Here is a 16,718-nt window from a genome sequence, read left to right on the forward strand (position 1 = left end):
CTGCAGTTCCAGGAGCCACAGGTGCACCCCAGCAGGACTGGGAGCGGGGGGCAAGCACGCTGTCCCAGCGCTGGCCTCCCACAGCTGAACTCAGGGCTCCTGTGCTCTTGACCTTGATCTACACTTTCCCTCACCTACAAAGTCCTTTCCCTTCAGCTTGCACCCTCCTTCAAGACCCACTCCTAGAGTCCCTTGGCACCTTGCTAGAGCTGCTCCCGTCCCCGCCTTCTGCTCCTTCTGGCAAGGCAGCAGAGGTGGCATTTCAGTATGGATTCGCCAAGGGCCCATCTCTTCGCTCCCAGGGCAGCCCCATGTGATGGCATGGTTCTGGTCAAAAGAACCGTGATGCCCGGAAAACGGGCTGGGGAGGACGCATGTTTCCTTGCCTGGGGACTTCCCTGGAGGCCCTGAAATGGGCCCTTGTATCAGGTCTGCCAAGATGAGGACAGCGGGCCTCTCCCGACCTCTGGTCTAGCCTTTGGGGCAGAGGCATGTGTCATTGTCTCCATTTGTCCCTCCAGGCCACTCTCCATGCTGAGCCCTCAAAGCTGACCCCTACGGACCACAGTGGTGGGCTCTCTGCCTTCTGTCCCCCTTCCAGCAGTGGGGTCTCTGAAGAGAGACTGGAGAGAGGGAGAGAGGGGAGGTCGGGTGTCTATGCCTGGGGTTCCTGTCTTCAGGAGTGCCTCAGGTCACAGCCTAGGTAGGGTGGCCCCCGCCACAGCACCCTCCTCTCTTTGAACCTTCAGTCCCAGGAGTGTAGCTGTTCTCGGTGGTGGGGAAACTGCCCTGGCCTTCGGACTCAGCTCTGTTCGGATGGCCCACTTTTCGGGTGCCACGTGTTTCCTGCTGGGGCCCTGCCTCTGCCGACACCTGTGGGGGACGCAGAGCCCTGCCCCAGGGAGGCCGTGTCACCAGGCTCAGCGAGGGACCCACCACGAAGCCATTCACGCTGCTGAACAGAAGGGGGGGGGGGGCTGCCGCTTCAAGCCTCCTTCTGGGGCTCACTGTCTCCTGTTCCAACTTCATTTCATCTTTCCTCTTTTTCAAGTTACTGGTTGTTGTTCTTTTAAGTCACTGTTAACTGAGAAGCATTACCAGAAGGAATTAAAAGAGAGAAAAGTTGGTACAGAAATGTCCTTTTTTTTTTGGTTTAAACCTTTTGTTACCGACTCTTTAGGAGCCGATTCAACCAGAGGGACATGTGGCCGCGCACATTCTTCAATATTGGTTTTGAGAGACACTCTGGGCTCTTTAGTATTCATTCCATTAAAATCAAAATAGTCCGGCAACTTCTCTGATGCATTGTCCTACTTGAAAGTGAAGGGGAAGGCCTTTCATGAGAGGCCCCTGACGCATCCCCCTGGTTTCCCACTCGCACGGGGACAGAGGAGCCCCGACTGCTGCTGCTGCATCTGAAACCCTCGCAGGTCCAGGACAAAGTGGCAGCCGTTGTGTCAGGGCCCGGCGGGCAGGGCTGCCTCCTCCTTGGCCCCGGCCTGCATGGGAACCTCCGCCACCCCCAAGGAGCCCAGGGTGGCCTTGGCCGAGCGGGAAGGCCTCTCTGGCCCTGGGGAGTGTGGTTCCCCCTATGGAGAGCCAGAGCTGACTCAGGGTGAAGGGGCTGAAGACTCAAGGATGACGAGGCTTAGAAATGAAAAGCCTTTTGCATGTTTTCCTGGATCCGCAGCTGCTGCCCTCACCTCTGGAAGGAATACCACAGTCGGGCTTTCGGCACCCCCAGAGGTGCCGTTGTGGGGGTTCTAACTGGCCCTGAGGAAGAGAGTGAGGTTCTTAGCTCAGTGGATGCTCATGGTCCTTGAGGAGCAATGGGGACTGTGAGTGCAAGCTCAGAGGCTGGGGTGGAGGGAGGGGAGGCAGGAAGCGATCAGAGGTAAGTCTGGAAGACCTTGACTGCAAGCAAAGGTATTTCTTCTTTCTTTTTTCCTTTGGCTTCCTTGAGTAATCCTAAATTCACTATTAATCTCTCAACACTTATCTTGTTGATAAATGTTGATTTCCCTGCACACCTGTACATATTTCTGATGGAAACATGTTATAAAATCACTCCATTCAGCTGGTGATTACCATGGTAATCAAGCGCGTTCACTGGCAGACCAGGACTCTTGAAAACAAGATTCTGAAGATACTGGCTTTCATTTCACTTGTGTCACGCCTGAGGGAAGAGGGGAGTGAGGCGGGCACGTGGCGGGATGTCGGGGTGAGGGTTTCCTTCTCTGAGGAAGTCTTCACAGCCAGCACAGCCCCGAGGGCCCTGAGGATGCTGCAGGAAGGTGGGGGATGGGCCAGGGAGGGGCCACATAAAAGGGGGCAAGTCCCACACACCTCACTGCTCTATGCACCTGGCTGGGGCCAGCTCTGCAGGACGCCACGGGGAGAGAGGGTCTGAGCCTGCAGGGGCCCGAGATCAGGAACCGTGGCCAGAACAGTATTCAGCCCTCCACCTCTGCCACAGGGACCACCTCTATGCCTCCTGAAATGTTACAAAGATGCCACTTATTATTATTATTATTATTATTATTATTATTATTATTATTATTATTATTATTATTTCTGCCTCTTATAGCATTCTAGTTGAAGGTCTGGTAAAAGCCCAACGTGTTTGAACTATATTATTTAGCCTTGATGCAATGTACTTTGTTTTCAAGAGCTCCAGCCAGACTTCAAATTGCCTTCAAATCCCAGCTCCACCACTTACTAGCTGGGTGACCTTAGGCGAGTTACTTAACCTCTCTGTTCCTTCTCACTTATAAAAGGCAGATTATACAAGCAGATAATACAAGCTTGTATAGTATAGCATTGTTGTGAGGATTAAGTGAATTAATGCATGTAAAATGGTTAGAACATGCCCGTCACAGAGTAAGCATTCAAAAATTCCCGGAATGAAGCAGAGCTGCCCCTCACGGGTTTAGGAGGCAGCGGGGCCTGAGGGTTCAGCCAGTATCCTAGACTTTGCACACACATTGCCTCACCTCCTTCTCCTGACACCCCCACATTACCCTCTCTGAACAACGATCAGACTGAGCCCCGAAAGCCCAGAGCTGGATGGTAGAAACGGAATTTGGACACCCTACCTCTCTGCCCACCGCCCTCTCTGTTTCCTTCCCCAGGCTGTTGGTTTGCTGGCCTCTGGTGGCCCTGCTTTCCACCCGAAACTGGGACCTGGTCTGCCTTCTCGAGCCCAGTCTCCCCCTTACTCTGACTGCTGTCCTGGCAAGCACAGGCCCGGCGGGCGCAGGCTTCCCAAACACTCACGTCCTGAAAGCGTACGAACACCTACAGCTTCGAACCGCTCCTGCGATGGCCCACATGTGAGATGCTGTCTAATTAAAAACAACCACCATAATAATGATAGCTGCATTTATTGCCGAGCTGTTCTAGGCTCTACATGAACTTCCCTTTTAGTATAATATTTGTCATTTATGGAATTATTTTACATTGCTCCAGACATGGTGTAATCTGAATCAGGCCAAGAGCAGTGGGCTCTGCCTACAAAACCTGCCCCACCAGAGGCAGCTGACAGGCCATTACTCTGTGTCCTGCAGACTCAGTGCGGTGATAAGGAAGCTCCACCAATTTGATGCTTTATCTGGTTGCAGGTTTGGGAAAGATATTATTTCAATCAAGATAATGATTCTATTTCTTGGACGGAAATGAGATTTTTTCATTGCCTTGTGGGGGTGCCACCAACGTCTGCCTTTGGGCTTAAACAGGTCATGCCCGAGTTAGAGGATTTGCTTGCAACCTGAGAGCATCAACCCGAAGAAGAACTGGGAGGAGGGAGCTCATTTGCAAGAGAAAAACATAGATGCCAGGCCTATGTGGTTACACAGTAAGTTCTACGTGGGCATTTATAGGCATCAGACAAAACCTGGGCAACCAAAATTCGGAAGATACGCACACAGGGGAAGCCTGAGAGTCTGGGTGCCAAGCGAGGCAAAGGGCCTCTAAAGGCAATAATGATAACAAAGCCACACAGACCAGACTCCGAGCTATGACAGGACCTGAGAAGTCTCCTAAACCTGCCTGTCACATAGGGTGCATTTCCCGTGTGACTCTGCTGACAGATGACCCAGTTGCTCTTTCGACACCTCCTACGACAGGGAGCTCCCCAACAAAGGAGCCTGTTCCATCACTGACCCCCTCCCGTGATGAGAAAGCGCCTCCAGATCACAGCCCAGCCACGTCATCAGAGGGGACCGCAGTGGAGACTCCCGAGGTCTGACACTGCAGCGGACCCCAACCCTCTTTGGGAGCAACACTCATTTTGGTGAGTCCTCGAACAGCATGCAAATGACATTATATGATCAATGTCGTGACACTGCGGTAATTTGAATGAAAAAGTGAATTCAGTAACATTTTCAATGATTTTACACATTTAGAAATTTCAAGAGCTGCAAGACAGCATCTCAAAATCTTTATATGTGATTTGTCGTAATGAGGAAATAATTTGCAATTCTTGTATCCGTTGTCCATATAGGAGTTCCAAAGAGTTTGGACATGTCCGGGAAGTTTTCATGGATTTTGAACCTTCCACTGAGAGCCGCCTCAGGGAATGGCTCTCCTCCGTTTCCACTCCAGGCCTCTGGGAGCGCCCAGCTGCCCGCTCCTGACCCGGCCTGCGCGAGACTCCCCCAACCTGGGAAATCTGAACCACCTCCTTGTGGGTGTGCATGGGCTGTCATTGGAAAGTAACCCCAAATCCCAGGAACACTGGGAAGAAGACTTTTCATAATGCACCTTTGGCACTTTTGAATTAAGAGCCACGAGACTGTATTACCCATTGAGCGTAAAATTACAGTTAAAAGGCACACAGTTGTTTCGGTGAAAACAGACTTCCACACTATTGATTTCTATTTTAATAACTATACTCTTTGAAACACGAATGTGCTAGAATGAAAACGACTGCCAGGTCAGGCGAAAGCTACAGCTGGCTGTCTGCACAACAGGGAGGCTCCCAGGCACGGTGGTACATGCAACAGGTACCCCACTCAGATCTCCTTCACCAGCTGAGGCACCCACTCCCCAGCTGCTGTTGCCTGTGATGTTCTCGGACCCCTGCTCCTGGTCAAGGGGATGCCTTGGAGGCAGCACCACTCCGGGTGCCAATGCCCCATGAAGGGATACGTGAGACTGGCCCCTTGCCTCCAATACAGACATCACTGCAGTGCAAGTCACACGGGTCAAGCCACAGGCTCTCCTCTCTCCCTGCCGAGTGTCCCCGAAGAGCGCTCCCTAGACACATCCAGTGCATATGAATCCTTGCCTCAGGCTCTGCTTCTAGGGACCCGACCTGAATCGGTCACCAGTGGCTCCAAATGGAGCCCTCCTGTGTCTTTCCAAAGGGTCGCCCTGGCGACAGAAGCACACGTGAGCCTTCTTTCTTGAGGCCAGAACCAAAATCACCCTCCTGCCCGGCTAAACCACCAGGCTGACCCTACATACCCATGAGGGCCAGCGCAGCAAAACGCTGACCATTCCCACAACCAGACCCCCATGGGACCACCCAAGCGCTCCTATTCCCCAGAATAAAGAGCGCAGGGTGGGGTGAGGGGGAGCAGGGGCAGAACCAGAGGCCTGTCCCATCACCATATATATATATATACACACAGTTAATGTGCAGCAGAAAGTCGGTGTGAGCATCAGCTCCACCACGTATGGCTGAGTGCATTTAAGGAAAATGTTTAACTACCCTGAGCCTCAAAATGCAAAACGGCAGTATCTAGCGGAGCCTCGTGGGGCTCATGTGAGGCAGTGCTGTCGCGTGTGCGGCACGTTGGTCATGCTCTGGAAGTACTGGTTGCTGTTCTTGAGATTTTGAACTAGTTAGCTGCCTCTGGTTGCTTGGAACGAATAATTAACCTTCATGAAACAAGTAAATCCCAGCTGCCCCTCATCCTGGGCACAGTACCACAGAGCTTCCTGCGGGAGAAGTGGCCCCAGGGACGAGCAAGTGGACGTCAGGGGCACTGTCCAAGTGACTGTCCCTCTGGAGCTCAGGGTGTGTCTGTCATTGACCTCATGTGTGTCTGGTGGCCTTAGGCTGCAGCTGTCTGGGGAAGGCCGTGTGTGTGTGTGTGTGTGTGTGTGTGTGTGTGTGTGTGAAATGCAGGGAGAATTGCCAGTGTGAACTGTGAATCTCCTACAATCTACCCAGTGTCTATATTGATACCAAATACAGCAGCCACCTTCACGCCATGAGTCACAGACAGACTGACAGAAACTTAATTTTATTCACACAGGTGAGGGACACTTTATTCCATCCTGGTTCTTTGCACATGAACCATTTGTGAAGCCACTTCAAGCCTTTTACCACCTGGCCCTGCCCAGCCTCACCAGCTGCCCGAGAGACAGAACCACGTCTAGGACACCCTCCACACAGGCTGCTGGGCGTTCCCATCCTGGATCCTCTGCCCTGGGCCTCTCTGCCCATCAGCCCAGTTGCAGTGTCTCTTTCCCTAGGAAGTCTTCTCTAACTGCTCTTTGTCACGAGCATCTCTACCCATGCCGTGAGAGCCAGAGCCGACTGTCTGCCCATTCACACCACATCTTACTGGTCTCCTGCTCGGATGTCTTCTCTTCCGACACCGGACTGAAGGCGACTCCGTAACGGAACCTGGGCCTACTGCTTCTCTTGTCTTTCTCAAGGGCTCCAGGTAGCACCAGATATTCTCAGATCAAGGAATGGATTGGATTACATGAATGCTCTTGGTTGAACACACTGTTAAATGGCCTATATGAGAATTTACCGTCTAAATAGGGTCCACCTAGCAGCAAACTTAGAATTGCATGAACCGTTTGTGGCTTCAGGGTGAAAAAGTGCACATCTGCCTTATCCCCGGGGGAGCCCTGCTCTCCAGGCGCCCATTGCCCACAAGGGAGAAGGCTCTTTCACGAACCAGTGGGAATGCTCTTCACTTAGTGGGCAGAGCCGGGGTTCGAATCATGTGCCTTCAACTCGAAGCGTTACAATCCTGGGTCCAGCCCCACCCAACCAGAGGTGCCTTCCAGAAGAACCGAAAGTCTATTCCATCAAGGTCATGCTCCCTTCCCCAAACAAGGAAACCCGCCCACTGCCCAGGAACATTGTCAAACCACAGACCTCAAAAAGCAAAATTCATACTCACAAGCAACGACGCCTTTGTCTTAAATTTCAGGCGAGCAGTTTCTCTGCAAACCTGCTCATTTCCTGCAAAGAGAAGAAACGGATGGAGAAGCATATTAGCATCTGCTCTGAGCATCCTTCGGCAGTTCCCTGGCTGACCTCGGGCTTCTGCACCTTCTCTGCATTCTCACTCTCAGCAGCACTCTCCCCTCCCAGGAACGGCGTGTGCTAGTTGGGTGGGCGCCCCTGGCTCCCCGCAGGATCACACCCCTCCCCGACTGTGGGCTCAGTCCTCGCTGCCTCCCTCCCCCTCCCCGGCGCCATGCCAGTCTCAGATTGACCACTGCCTCCAATTCCCTGAAGGCGCTGGGCTTCTTCCCACTCTGGAGTGAGGCCTCCTCTTCTGTAGCATGGGGTTGCCTAGCAACCCTGCGCGCCGGCTCGGAAGGCCCTCCTAAATTGGACCTCACAGCACAGGGCATTTCCTTGTACAGCTGCCTGAATCTTAACAATCTGGTTCTGAATAATAACACAATGGTAATTGCATGCATAGGCCCCAAACTACATTTAAATAATGTTCAAGAGCTGACACAGACCCACGAAGGCCAGAGAATGCATCTCAGAGGTTGACTGTAAGGCCAGGCAGGATGCTCAGTGAGAGAGGGAGTTGACACCAAAGACTTGAGTTAATGACAACGCCAACCTGAACTGTGAATTCTCCTGCCTTTCTGCCCGAGAGTGTCCCCACTCTAATGTGTTTTAAGTGAGTTTCGGATCTGCGGAGGCAATTAATGCCCAGAGGTAGTGATGTTTCAAGACAGGATGTCCTTTAGTGGTTCTTTCTGAGGGGAGGAGGCCAGGGGGAAGGTACAGGACTCGGAGGGAGAACAGTGCGGGAGTGATTTCCCTGGGCATTCACAACCATGGCCAAACACGTTTTAGAAGGCGGGAGAAAGAACTTACCAAGCGAGAGCACAAAACACTTGCTACCTTAGCGAGGGACAAATGCAACATGACTGATTTGCTTCAGGATAGGAAGTGAAGGCAAAGAGGCCTTGACCCTGGCTGACGCACAGACCGAAGCAGCTTAGCTCAGTGTGGGGAAGGGCCACGCGCACCGAGGGCGGCCTTCAGCCTGTGTCCCTGGCAGAGGGTGGTGCAGGAGCGACGCTCAGGGCAGAAGAGCCTTCACGTGTGGGAAATGGCCAGCTGGCAACCTGCTCCTCCCGGAGTGGCAGCAGCAAGGGCCAGCCCATCAGCCCTGGCAATTTGAAAGCCTAAAGCACTTTTTGAAAACATAAAATAAAAGCTCAAGAGTCTCCTGCAAGGGACTTAAGCAGGTATTTGTACACCCACGTTTGCAGTAGCATTATTCATAGTAAGCAAGAGATGGGCCCTGACTGGTGTGGCTCAGTTGGTTGGGCGTGTCCTTCAAAGTAAGCAGTCGCCGGTTCGATTTCTGGTCAGGGCCCATGCCTGTGTTGTGGGTTCGGTCCCCGGTCAGGGCATGTAGGAGAGGTGACTGATCGATGATTCTCTCTCACATCGATGACTCTGTCCCTCTCTTCCCCATTCTCTAAAAATAAATACAATCTTTAAAAAAAGAGAGTAAGATGGATGCAACCCAAGTGTCCACCAACAGATGAATTGGGTGGACAAAATGTGATACACACCTACAATGGAATGTTATTCATCCTTATAAAGGAAGGAAACTCTGACATACACTATAACATGGGTGAATCTTGAGGGCATAATGTGCGGTGAAGTAAGCCAGCCACAAAAAGACAAACACTATATGACTCCACTTCTATGAGGTCCCTACGCAGACAAATTCATAGAGATAGAAAGTAGAGTAGAGGTTACCAGGGGCTGGGGGAATGGTGGGTGGGAAGTTAGGATTTTTAATGGGTACGGAGTTTCAGTTGGGAAGATAAAAAGTTCTAGGGATGGATGGTGGTGAAGACTGTGCAGCAATGTGAATGTACTTAGTGCACTGAACTGCACACTTAAAAATAGCTAATGCGGTAAATTTTATGTCATGTATATGTTACCACAATTTTTTTAGAAGGCCCCTGCAATAACAGCACAACCACACAGCATTTCTCTAGAAGACTGTTGTCTGTGTTCATCAAATGACCTGTGTCACTCACAAGCTGGACAGTGTGACTCTGAGCCAGGCAGACCCTGTGGCTCGTAACCATGGTGTTTGCACAGTGCAGTCGTAGATGGAGCTATCTGAGGACTGAGAAACAGAATTCTCCTGTGCCCACCAGCACTGCCATCACCCTCCAAAACGTGGCCTTCTGATACCCAACCTGTCCCATTCACCACGACCTCTGCCTGCTCCGCCCCCTGGCCTGTGGGCTGCCACGGCATCCCCATTCTTACCCTGGGCTCTCTCTGTGCTCCCTGCCAACAAAGCCCTTTCCTGCGCCTCCCACCTGACCTCATCCTACTCTTTCTAGTGGACCTCCCTCAGGTCCCCTCTTCCATCACGCCTTCCAGACACCTCCCACCTCTGCTTTCTTGGATCGTTGTGGCCCTCTGCAAAACACTCGCTTAGGTCCTATCTTATGTTCATGCTGGAAGTGCCCCCTCTCGCAAGAAATCCCTCACAGGACCCCAGGACTGCCACTAAGTTTTCTGTCTGCCACAGGCCCTGGCTCAAGGCCGAGCACGCAGTGGGCTGCTCACGGTGGCTCTCGGAGGTGGCCCTTTCTCAGGGAGTCTGACCACAGCTCCCCTGCCCGGGGGACACAGCAGTCTGCCAGCCGCCGAGCCCTGCAGCTAAGCATTCCAGATGGGCGTGCAGTTGCCTCCAGTCATTTCGAGGTGCGACTCCATGTGTGCAACAAACAACGGAGCGTGCACAGGTTTTACTAATTTGGAAAGGTCACTGGAGATAACAGCTTCTCCGAGTGAGAGTGAATGAATAGCATATGTATTATTTTTTTCAGTGTCATGATTCTTTTCTTGGAATGTGCTTTCAGCCTTAAAAAGTAGTGTTACAAGTAAAAAACTTGGGGCCGGGGGTGGGGTGAGGGAGTTCAGGCTTTTGAGGCAAGAGAAGCCGGATGGGAGCTCTGGATAAGCTTCTCCCCCTTTCTGAGCCTTAGTTTTCTCTGCAAAAGGAGGGTGTGGACACCAAGGTCCCTTCCAACTTAAACAGAAATAAAATTACGAATTGAGGTGAAAATGTAAAGTTAGCAGCTTTCCAAGCTAACAGTTACTCCTCACCGCCACCCATCCTACCGGGTGTCGGGCCCCACTTCACCTGTGGAGAGTGAGATGCGAGTTCCTCACCCCTTCGGCCAGGAAAAGAGCCTGACCGATTTCAGGTGCCTTCGCGGACCCCGACTGAGGGCTCCTAAAGCCGGCAATCTGGCTGCCTTGCTCTCGTTCAGTCATTAAGGAACACTCCAGACTAATAACCTGTTTTCTCCAATCTCTAGGAAAGGCTGGAAAGGGGCCAAAGGGTATTGTCTGGACTGCGTCTCCCCAGCCCCTGGCTCCATGACCTTTCCACGCTGTCTGTCGAAGGCCAGACTTCTGCCCCTCCTCTCTGCACTGAGTGCGGGCAGACGTGAGCCCACGCTCACCCCTGCCACCTCCTCCAGATCGCTCCTAGCAGGGAAGAGTCTAGGTATGAATCAGAACTGTATGATTAACAACTAATGCTAACATTAACATAAGTATTCGTTAACATTGACATTAGCATGAATACTAGTTAACGCTGACTAGTATCTGTGCAATGCTTTACGGTTAAACAAGTAGAGATGCTCCTGGACTTTGGATAGGGTTACATCCTGATCGAGCTATTGTAGGTCAGGAAGTCCTTAGCACCACACTGTGGAGTATCGGTTGCTTATCCTCGTGATCGCGGGGCTGACGGGAAGCTGTGCCACAGCCCAGCGTTGCGAGAAGGAGCGTCGTGCAAATCGCTAACTCGGAAAACAATCAACATTCAAAATTTGAAGCCTAATTTCTACCGAATGCACAATCGCTCTCACACCATTGTAAACTTGGAAGGTCCGAGGTCAAACCATGGTAAGCCGGGTACTACCTGTATTTTCCTGCATACTTGTCAGGCAGGTAGGATAGATTCCTCCCGTTTACAGAGCACCTGCTCTCTCCAGGGGTCTTTGCCGCCTGCTAGGGATGCAGACGTGAAAAGGGGCAGCTCCTGCCTGCAAGTCCCCCTACAGGAGAGTTATGGTCAGGAAGATGGAGGCACAGAGACGCCGAGTGACTTTCTCAGAGACGCCCAGCCAGCAGGTGCCAGCCGTGCTCAAACCAAGCCCTCGGGTTCAGGGCTCTCCCAACGGTTTCTGCCTGGCCTGTCAATTTAGTATGAAATTTAGCCTGTGCAATGTCACCCAGAAGGGACCAGCCAGAGAACAGCATGGCCTGGGGACAAGTGGAAGTTTATGTCCAGGATAAAACAGTGCCTGTGAGTGTGACCCCATGTTTGGCCCTGGGCACCCCAGAGGGGCAGGCCCTGGGTGGGGGCAGGTCGGAGCCCACTGTCGACATGGCCTTGGCCCCCGTGGCCTTTCCATGAAGACCCTCCTCTCATCAGCAGCCTTTGGAGAGAGGCTGCCTTGAGAGGTGATGCGAATTTATAAAATCTTTTTTACTTAATCTGCCTAACTTTTCTGGGAACTGTCACAGCACTTACGATCAGCACGTGACACCAAATTTGCATTGTTCCCTGAGTCTCTTGGCTTTTTGAAAAATAGAATGTCCAGACTTGGAGGAGCCCCGTAGATCCCTCCCTTCACAGCTGGGGCACCCAAGCGCAGGCAGGGCAGGTGACTTGCCCAAAGTCCAGCCAAAGACAAGGGCAGAACCCTGTGTCCAGACCCCAACCCGGGGCCTGCACACAACCACCCTGCAGTGGTGGTGGTGGGGGGGTGTGGGTCAGGCTCTGTCCTCCTGACTTTAAGCCCCCTCAGCAGCCCCTCAGCAAGTGTGTGTGGATGGAAAGGGGCTCTTTGATGTCCCCCCACCCACCCAATAATGCTGAAATGACCAGCTCTGCCCCGGGCCTCTAGGGTGAGCCTCACGGGAAGGGGCAGAGGCCGTGAGAGGTGCCCCCAGGGGACAGAGAGGTTACCATTGCTACTTCAGGGCCCCTCAGCACCAGGAAGCCATAATGCCTTGTGGTTCAGAGCCAGATTGGCCCTGCTGTTGACCAGCTGTTTGTCCTTGGGCAAGTGAATTAACCTCTCTGTGCTTTAAATCTTCAGCTGCAAAGTGGGTAGAATGACGGCACTTAGCTCCTACCACACAGGATGGATTAAATAAGAAACCAGAGGGAAGCACTGGGCACAGGGCCTGCCATCTGCGTGGTTTTGGGTGAGGCCATGGAGACCAGCTGTGCCCTGGGCGGTCAGCTCCACGAGGGGACACTGAGTGCCATGACCCCTGCTCAGTTCCCGGTGCCGGCATGGGCGTGGCACACCAAAGAGAGCTGACCACGCTCCTGTGCCCCGGCCTGGTGGCCGCCCGGCACCTGACAAGAAGAGGCCTGGTGTGACGAGCTGTCACTGAGGGAGGTGACTCGGGTTGGTCAGCCCAGGGTGTGTGGCGACAGGGAGGCAGTGGCTGCTCCTCCCAGGACCCTGCCCAGGCTGTGCCGGGCCGGCTGCCATTAGCTTTTTCTCTGACACTACAGTCCACACGCAGGGAATGCACCATGGCACGGCCACTTCGGAAGACAGTTTCTCACAAAACTAAACATACTCTTCTCAGAGGGTCTAGCAACCTCACTCTCGGGGCTTGGTTTTCTGCGGCAGTGAGGTGAGAGTTTATGTCCACACGAAGGCCTGCACGTGGATGATCATAGCAGATGTATTCACGATTGCCCCAAACTGGAAGCGACCAATATGTCCTTCAGTAGGCGAAAGAATAAGTAAAATGTAGCACATGCAGATAGTGGAGTATTATCTGGTGCTAAGGTGAAATGAGCTATCAATCACGAAAATATAGGGAAGGGCCCTGGCTGGTGTGGCCCAGTGGATTGAGTGCTGGCCTGTGAACCAAAGGGTCGCCAGTTCAATTCCCAGTCAGGGCACATGCCTGGGTTATAGGCAAGGTCCCCAGTGTGGGGACGTGTGAGAGGCAACCACATGTTGGTGTTTCTCTCTCTTTCTCCCTTCTGTCCCTTCTCTCAAAAATAAATAAGTAAAACCTTTAAAAAAGATGTGGAGGGAACTTAAGTGCATATTATAAGAGAGAGAAGCCAATCTGTAAAGGCTACATACCATATGATCCCCACTATATGAGTATGACATTCTAGAAAAGACAAAACTATGGAGACAGTAAAAGATCAGTGGCTCCCAGGAGGAAGAGAGGACGGATGAATAGGTGCAGCTCGAAGGAATTTTAGGGCCATAAAACTACCCTTTACGAGGCTGTAATGGTGGCCATGTGTCATTATACATTTGTCAAAACCCATAGACTGTACAACACCAAGAGTGAACCCACTGTAAACTATGGACTTTGGGTGATGATAGTGTATCAATGTTAGCTCCTCCATCATAACAGATGTACCGCACTGGTGCAAGGTATTAATAAGCAGGGGAAGTTTGGGTGGGGAGAAGAGAGGAATGGGGTTATGTAAGAACTCTGTATGTAGTGCTCATTTTTTCTATAAATTTAAAACTGTTCTAAAAAATAAAGTCTATTAATTAAAAAAAAAAAAAGAAACCCACCCCAAACAGTACAGGGCAAAGCAGTACACGGGCTGTCACTGTCACTGAGCCCCACAGGTTGCCCCGGCCCCAGGCCGGGGACTAGGAGGGTGGGGCGAGAGACCAGCCCGTTCTTCCTGACTCGAACCACAGTCATGTCAGGCCAGAATGTCAGAGACGGTGTGGGAAAGCCAAGTGGGGAGGCCATCGGGACCCCCAGCTGGTGACGTAAAAAGGGCCGTGCATCCCAGCAACCAGGACAGCTCCGGGTCCCGGGCAATGACCCAGCCTTAATTTGTCCTCCTCAAGCCCATGCCTGGTGCCAGCCTCCCCCGCCGGCTTCCAGAGGGAGGGTCAAAACAAGGCTCGGCCCCCCGCCTGTGAGCTAGACCGCACCCAGCCTTTTCCTCATCCCTCCTCCCCCAATCTGATACAGCAGGTGCCTGATAAACATTTACTGAATGAAACAGCGATTATTTGTGTGCCTCCTGCTCTCCCCATTAAAGGACAGAACCCAAATGCAAGCCTGCCTAATGCTCAGCAAAGTAGCTGATGAACAGAACGAACCGCAGAACTCAGGTGGAAATGCCACGCCTGGGAGAGACCTTGTATTCGGTCACGGGGCCGCCGGCCACAGCCCTGAGAGCGTGGCTCCAAGGGGGCACGCCCGCACACGCTGGCCTGCTCGGCCCTGAGCTCCTGCCCAGTGGGATGGATGTGCCCCTGCTCCAGCCGAAAGGGCTGAGAGGCCAGTGTCCCCTGCGATGGGATGGCAAGGGGTGGAGTCATGGCCAAGCAGCCTGCGGGGGCAGCGGGGAAGCCACAGCAGAATGGAGGCTGAAGGCTGGGTGCCCAGGAGTCAGCCCCACGTGGAGGCTCGCCGGGAAACCCAGTCCGAGTTTGTGGAGAGTGTTCCGAGGTCCAGCCTGTCCCACCTGGCCAGCAGGGCACCAGGCCAGTTTGGTCAGGTCTGATTCAGAGAGAGGGAGACAGAGAGACAGAGACAGAGACAGACACAGAGACAGAGAGAAGGGAAATGTGTGTTTGTGTGTTGCTGGGGAACGGCGTCTTCTAAGGCAACGGAATCCTCCCTCCCTCCTTCAAACATTGCTTTGGGGGTGATGACCCCTTAGAAGTCCCAATTTCTGTGACCTTGGCCTAGAATCTTAAAATAGCTCTGAGAAGGAGGGAGCACTGAGCCTGCGGCCAAAGCCAACGGTGGGGGCCTGGGCCTGGAAGAGGGGGAGGGGAGAAGAGCCTGTCCAAGGAACAAAAGCCCAACCTACCTCCCTGGTCAGGCTGCCCCACAGGCCCCGCTGCTCAGTCACGCACATTGTGTTTTTTCCTGGCCTCAGGGAAGTGTTCCGGGGCCTGGGCGAAGCTGAGGGAGAGCTGACAGCCAGGAGCGGCCTGGAGCAGCCAAGAGAGCGCATAGGAGGCTCAGACCCCTGGCCCCCAGCAGCCCCCACCCCAGCCCTGCCTGTTGGGGGTAGGAAGGGAGCGAATGCCCACTGAGGGCCCGCCCCCCCACTGCATTCTGGCTGGTGAAGCTGGGATGGTCAGAACGTGGGTGGGTGCAGGTGAATGACAGAATACTCTGTCACATTGTATTGACTATCGGTTCCCATTTAGGAACAAGGAAGAGGTTTATTTCTAGAGCGGGAGGGAACGGACATAAAGCATGAGGAAGTTTTCATGTCTTCGGGCCCATGGAGGTTTCTCAGCACAGCAGAGCTCCTCCCCTGCAGGGGTGACGGGAGGCAGGGTGTCTCGTGGGTCTAACAGGATGGTTCTCTGGGGCCCATTCCAGTGGCCGATGGTGTTTGAGGAGGCGCACGCTGCAGAACTGTCTCAGTGGGAGCCCCGGCCCGGCCTGCCGGGCTCTGCTGCTGAGCGGGACTAGGGCTCCAAGGCTGGCGGTGAGCAAGTGCAGGGAGAGTAAACCAGAGGGCAGTGGGAGCAAGGGCTGTCTGTCAGTCCTCGTAGGAGCCCTGGCCGGGCAGGTAATGGTGCATTGGGAGCTCCAGACAGCGAAACAGGGGGGCAGGCTTGCTCTGTCTTCACCGACCACAGGAGCCTTTGCCTGTCTCTTTTGGTTTTGCCCGTTGCCCTATTTCCTGGTGCTCCGGGTCCTATCGCTCACACTCTTCCCTCTACCTAAACCTGCTTTCCAGAATGTTCTATCTCCACCTGGTGTCCAATGTGACAGGCAGGAGTACTTAATGCCAGCCCTTCTGTCAGAGAAAAGGCATTTCCAGCTCCTCTGGAGTAGAAGGAAAAGTTGATCCCTTGGGAAAGAGATTAACTTTACTTTTCATTTTTGAACTCTACTGTTTGCTCTGCATCACAACCACCAACCCAACAGTGGCATACAATGACAAGCAGTAGATGTCGGGAAAGGGGACAGGCAGCCCTTACAGTGGAAGGGGAGCCCCTGGGAGAGGGCTGCCCCTGGAGTGTCCCCTTTGGCTCCTGCCCCTTGTCTTCTCGGCACTGGACCACTCCCTCCCAACACGGAGCCTTGGTAAGGAAGCCGTACACTTTATTGTCCAAACCGGTACTCTGTGACAGTGGACACTAGTGATAGTCACCTGCGACAACAGGCAGAGAGTGGCTATTCCAGCTCCAGCAGGGAGATCACCCCAGCACTGTCACTCAACCTTTGGGGTTAGGGAAAGCCCAGTCAGAGATCTTTTCTAGAACTTCCATGGCATGGCCTGGGAAAGGCATGCTTGCCCTTAACACCCAGCCTCCCCTCCCAGGAGGAGGCTTTAGAACTGTCCTGAGAGAGGCCACCAAGCCTATCTAAGACCCATTGGAAGCACTACATGTATCTGTGTAACATACAAGAACTCTCCTGTCTAGCCCTGCCCACCTCAGATACCACCTCCTACAGG

At 53.1% G+C, this 16,718-nt stretch overlaps 1 protein-coding gene across 1 annotated transcript in view; it reads right to left on the reverse strand.

Moving 5' to 3' along the window:
- The window catches only part of ZBTB7C (zinc finger and BTB domain containing 7C), a 298,520-nt gene that overhangs the window by 121,077 nt on the left and 160,725 nt on the right, over positions 1–16,718 (reverse strand). Inside the window, exon 3 of the mRNA XM_045850250.1 lies at positions 7,149–7,210. The gene's annotated coding sequence lies outside the window, so the exon portion shown is untranslated. The remainder of the gene's footprint in view (positions 1–7,148; positions 7,211–16,718) is intronic.

This window comes from Phyllostomus hastatus, unplaced genomic scaffold, assembly GCF_019186645.2.
Source record: "Phyllostomus hastatus isolate PE091 unplaced genomic scaffold, TTU_PhHast_1.1 phas_contig_80, whole genome shotgun sequence".
Lineage (NCBI taxonomy): Eukaryota > Metazoa > Chordata > Mammalia > Chiroptera > Phyllostomidae > Phyllostomus > Phyllostomus hastatus.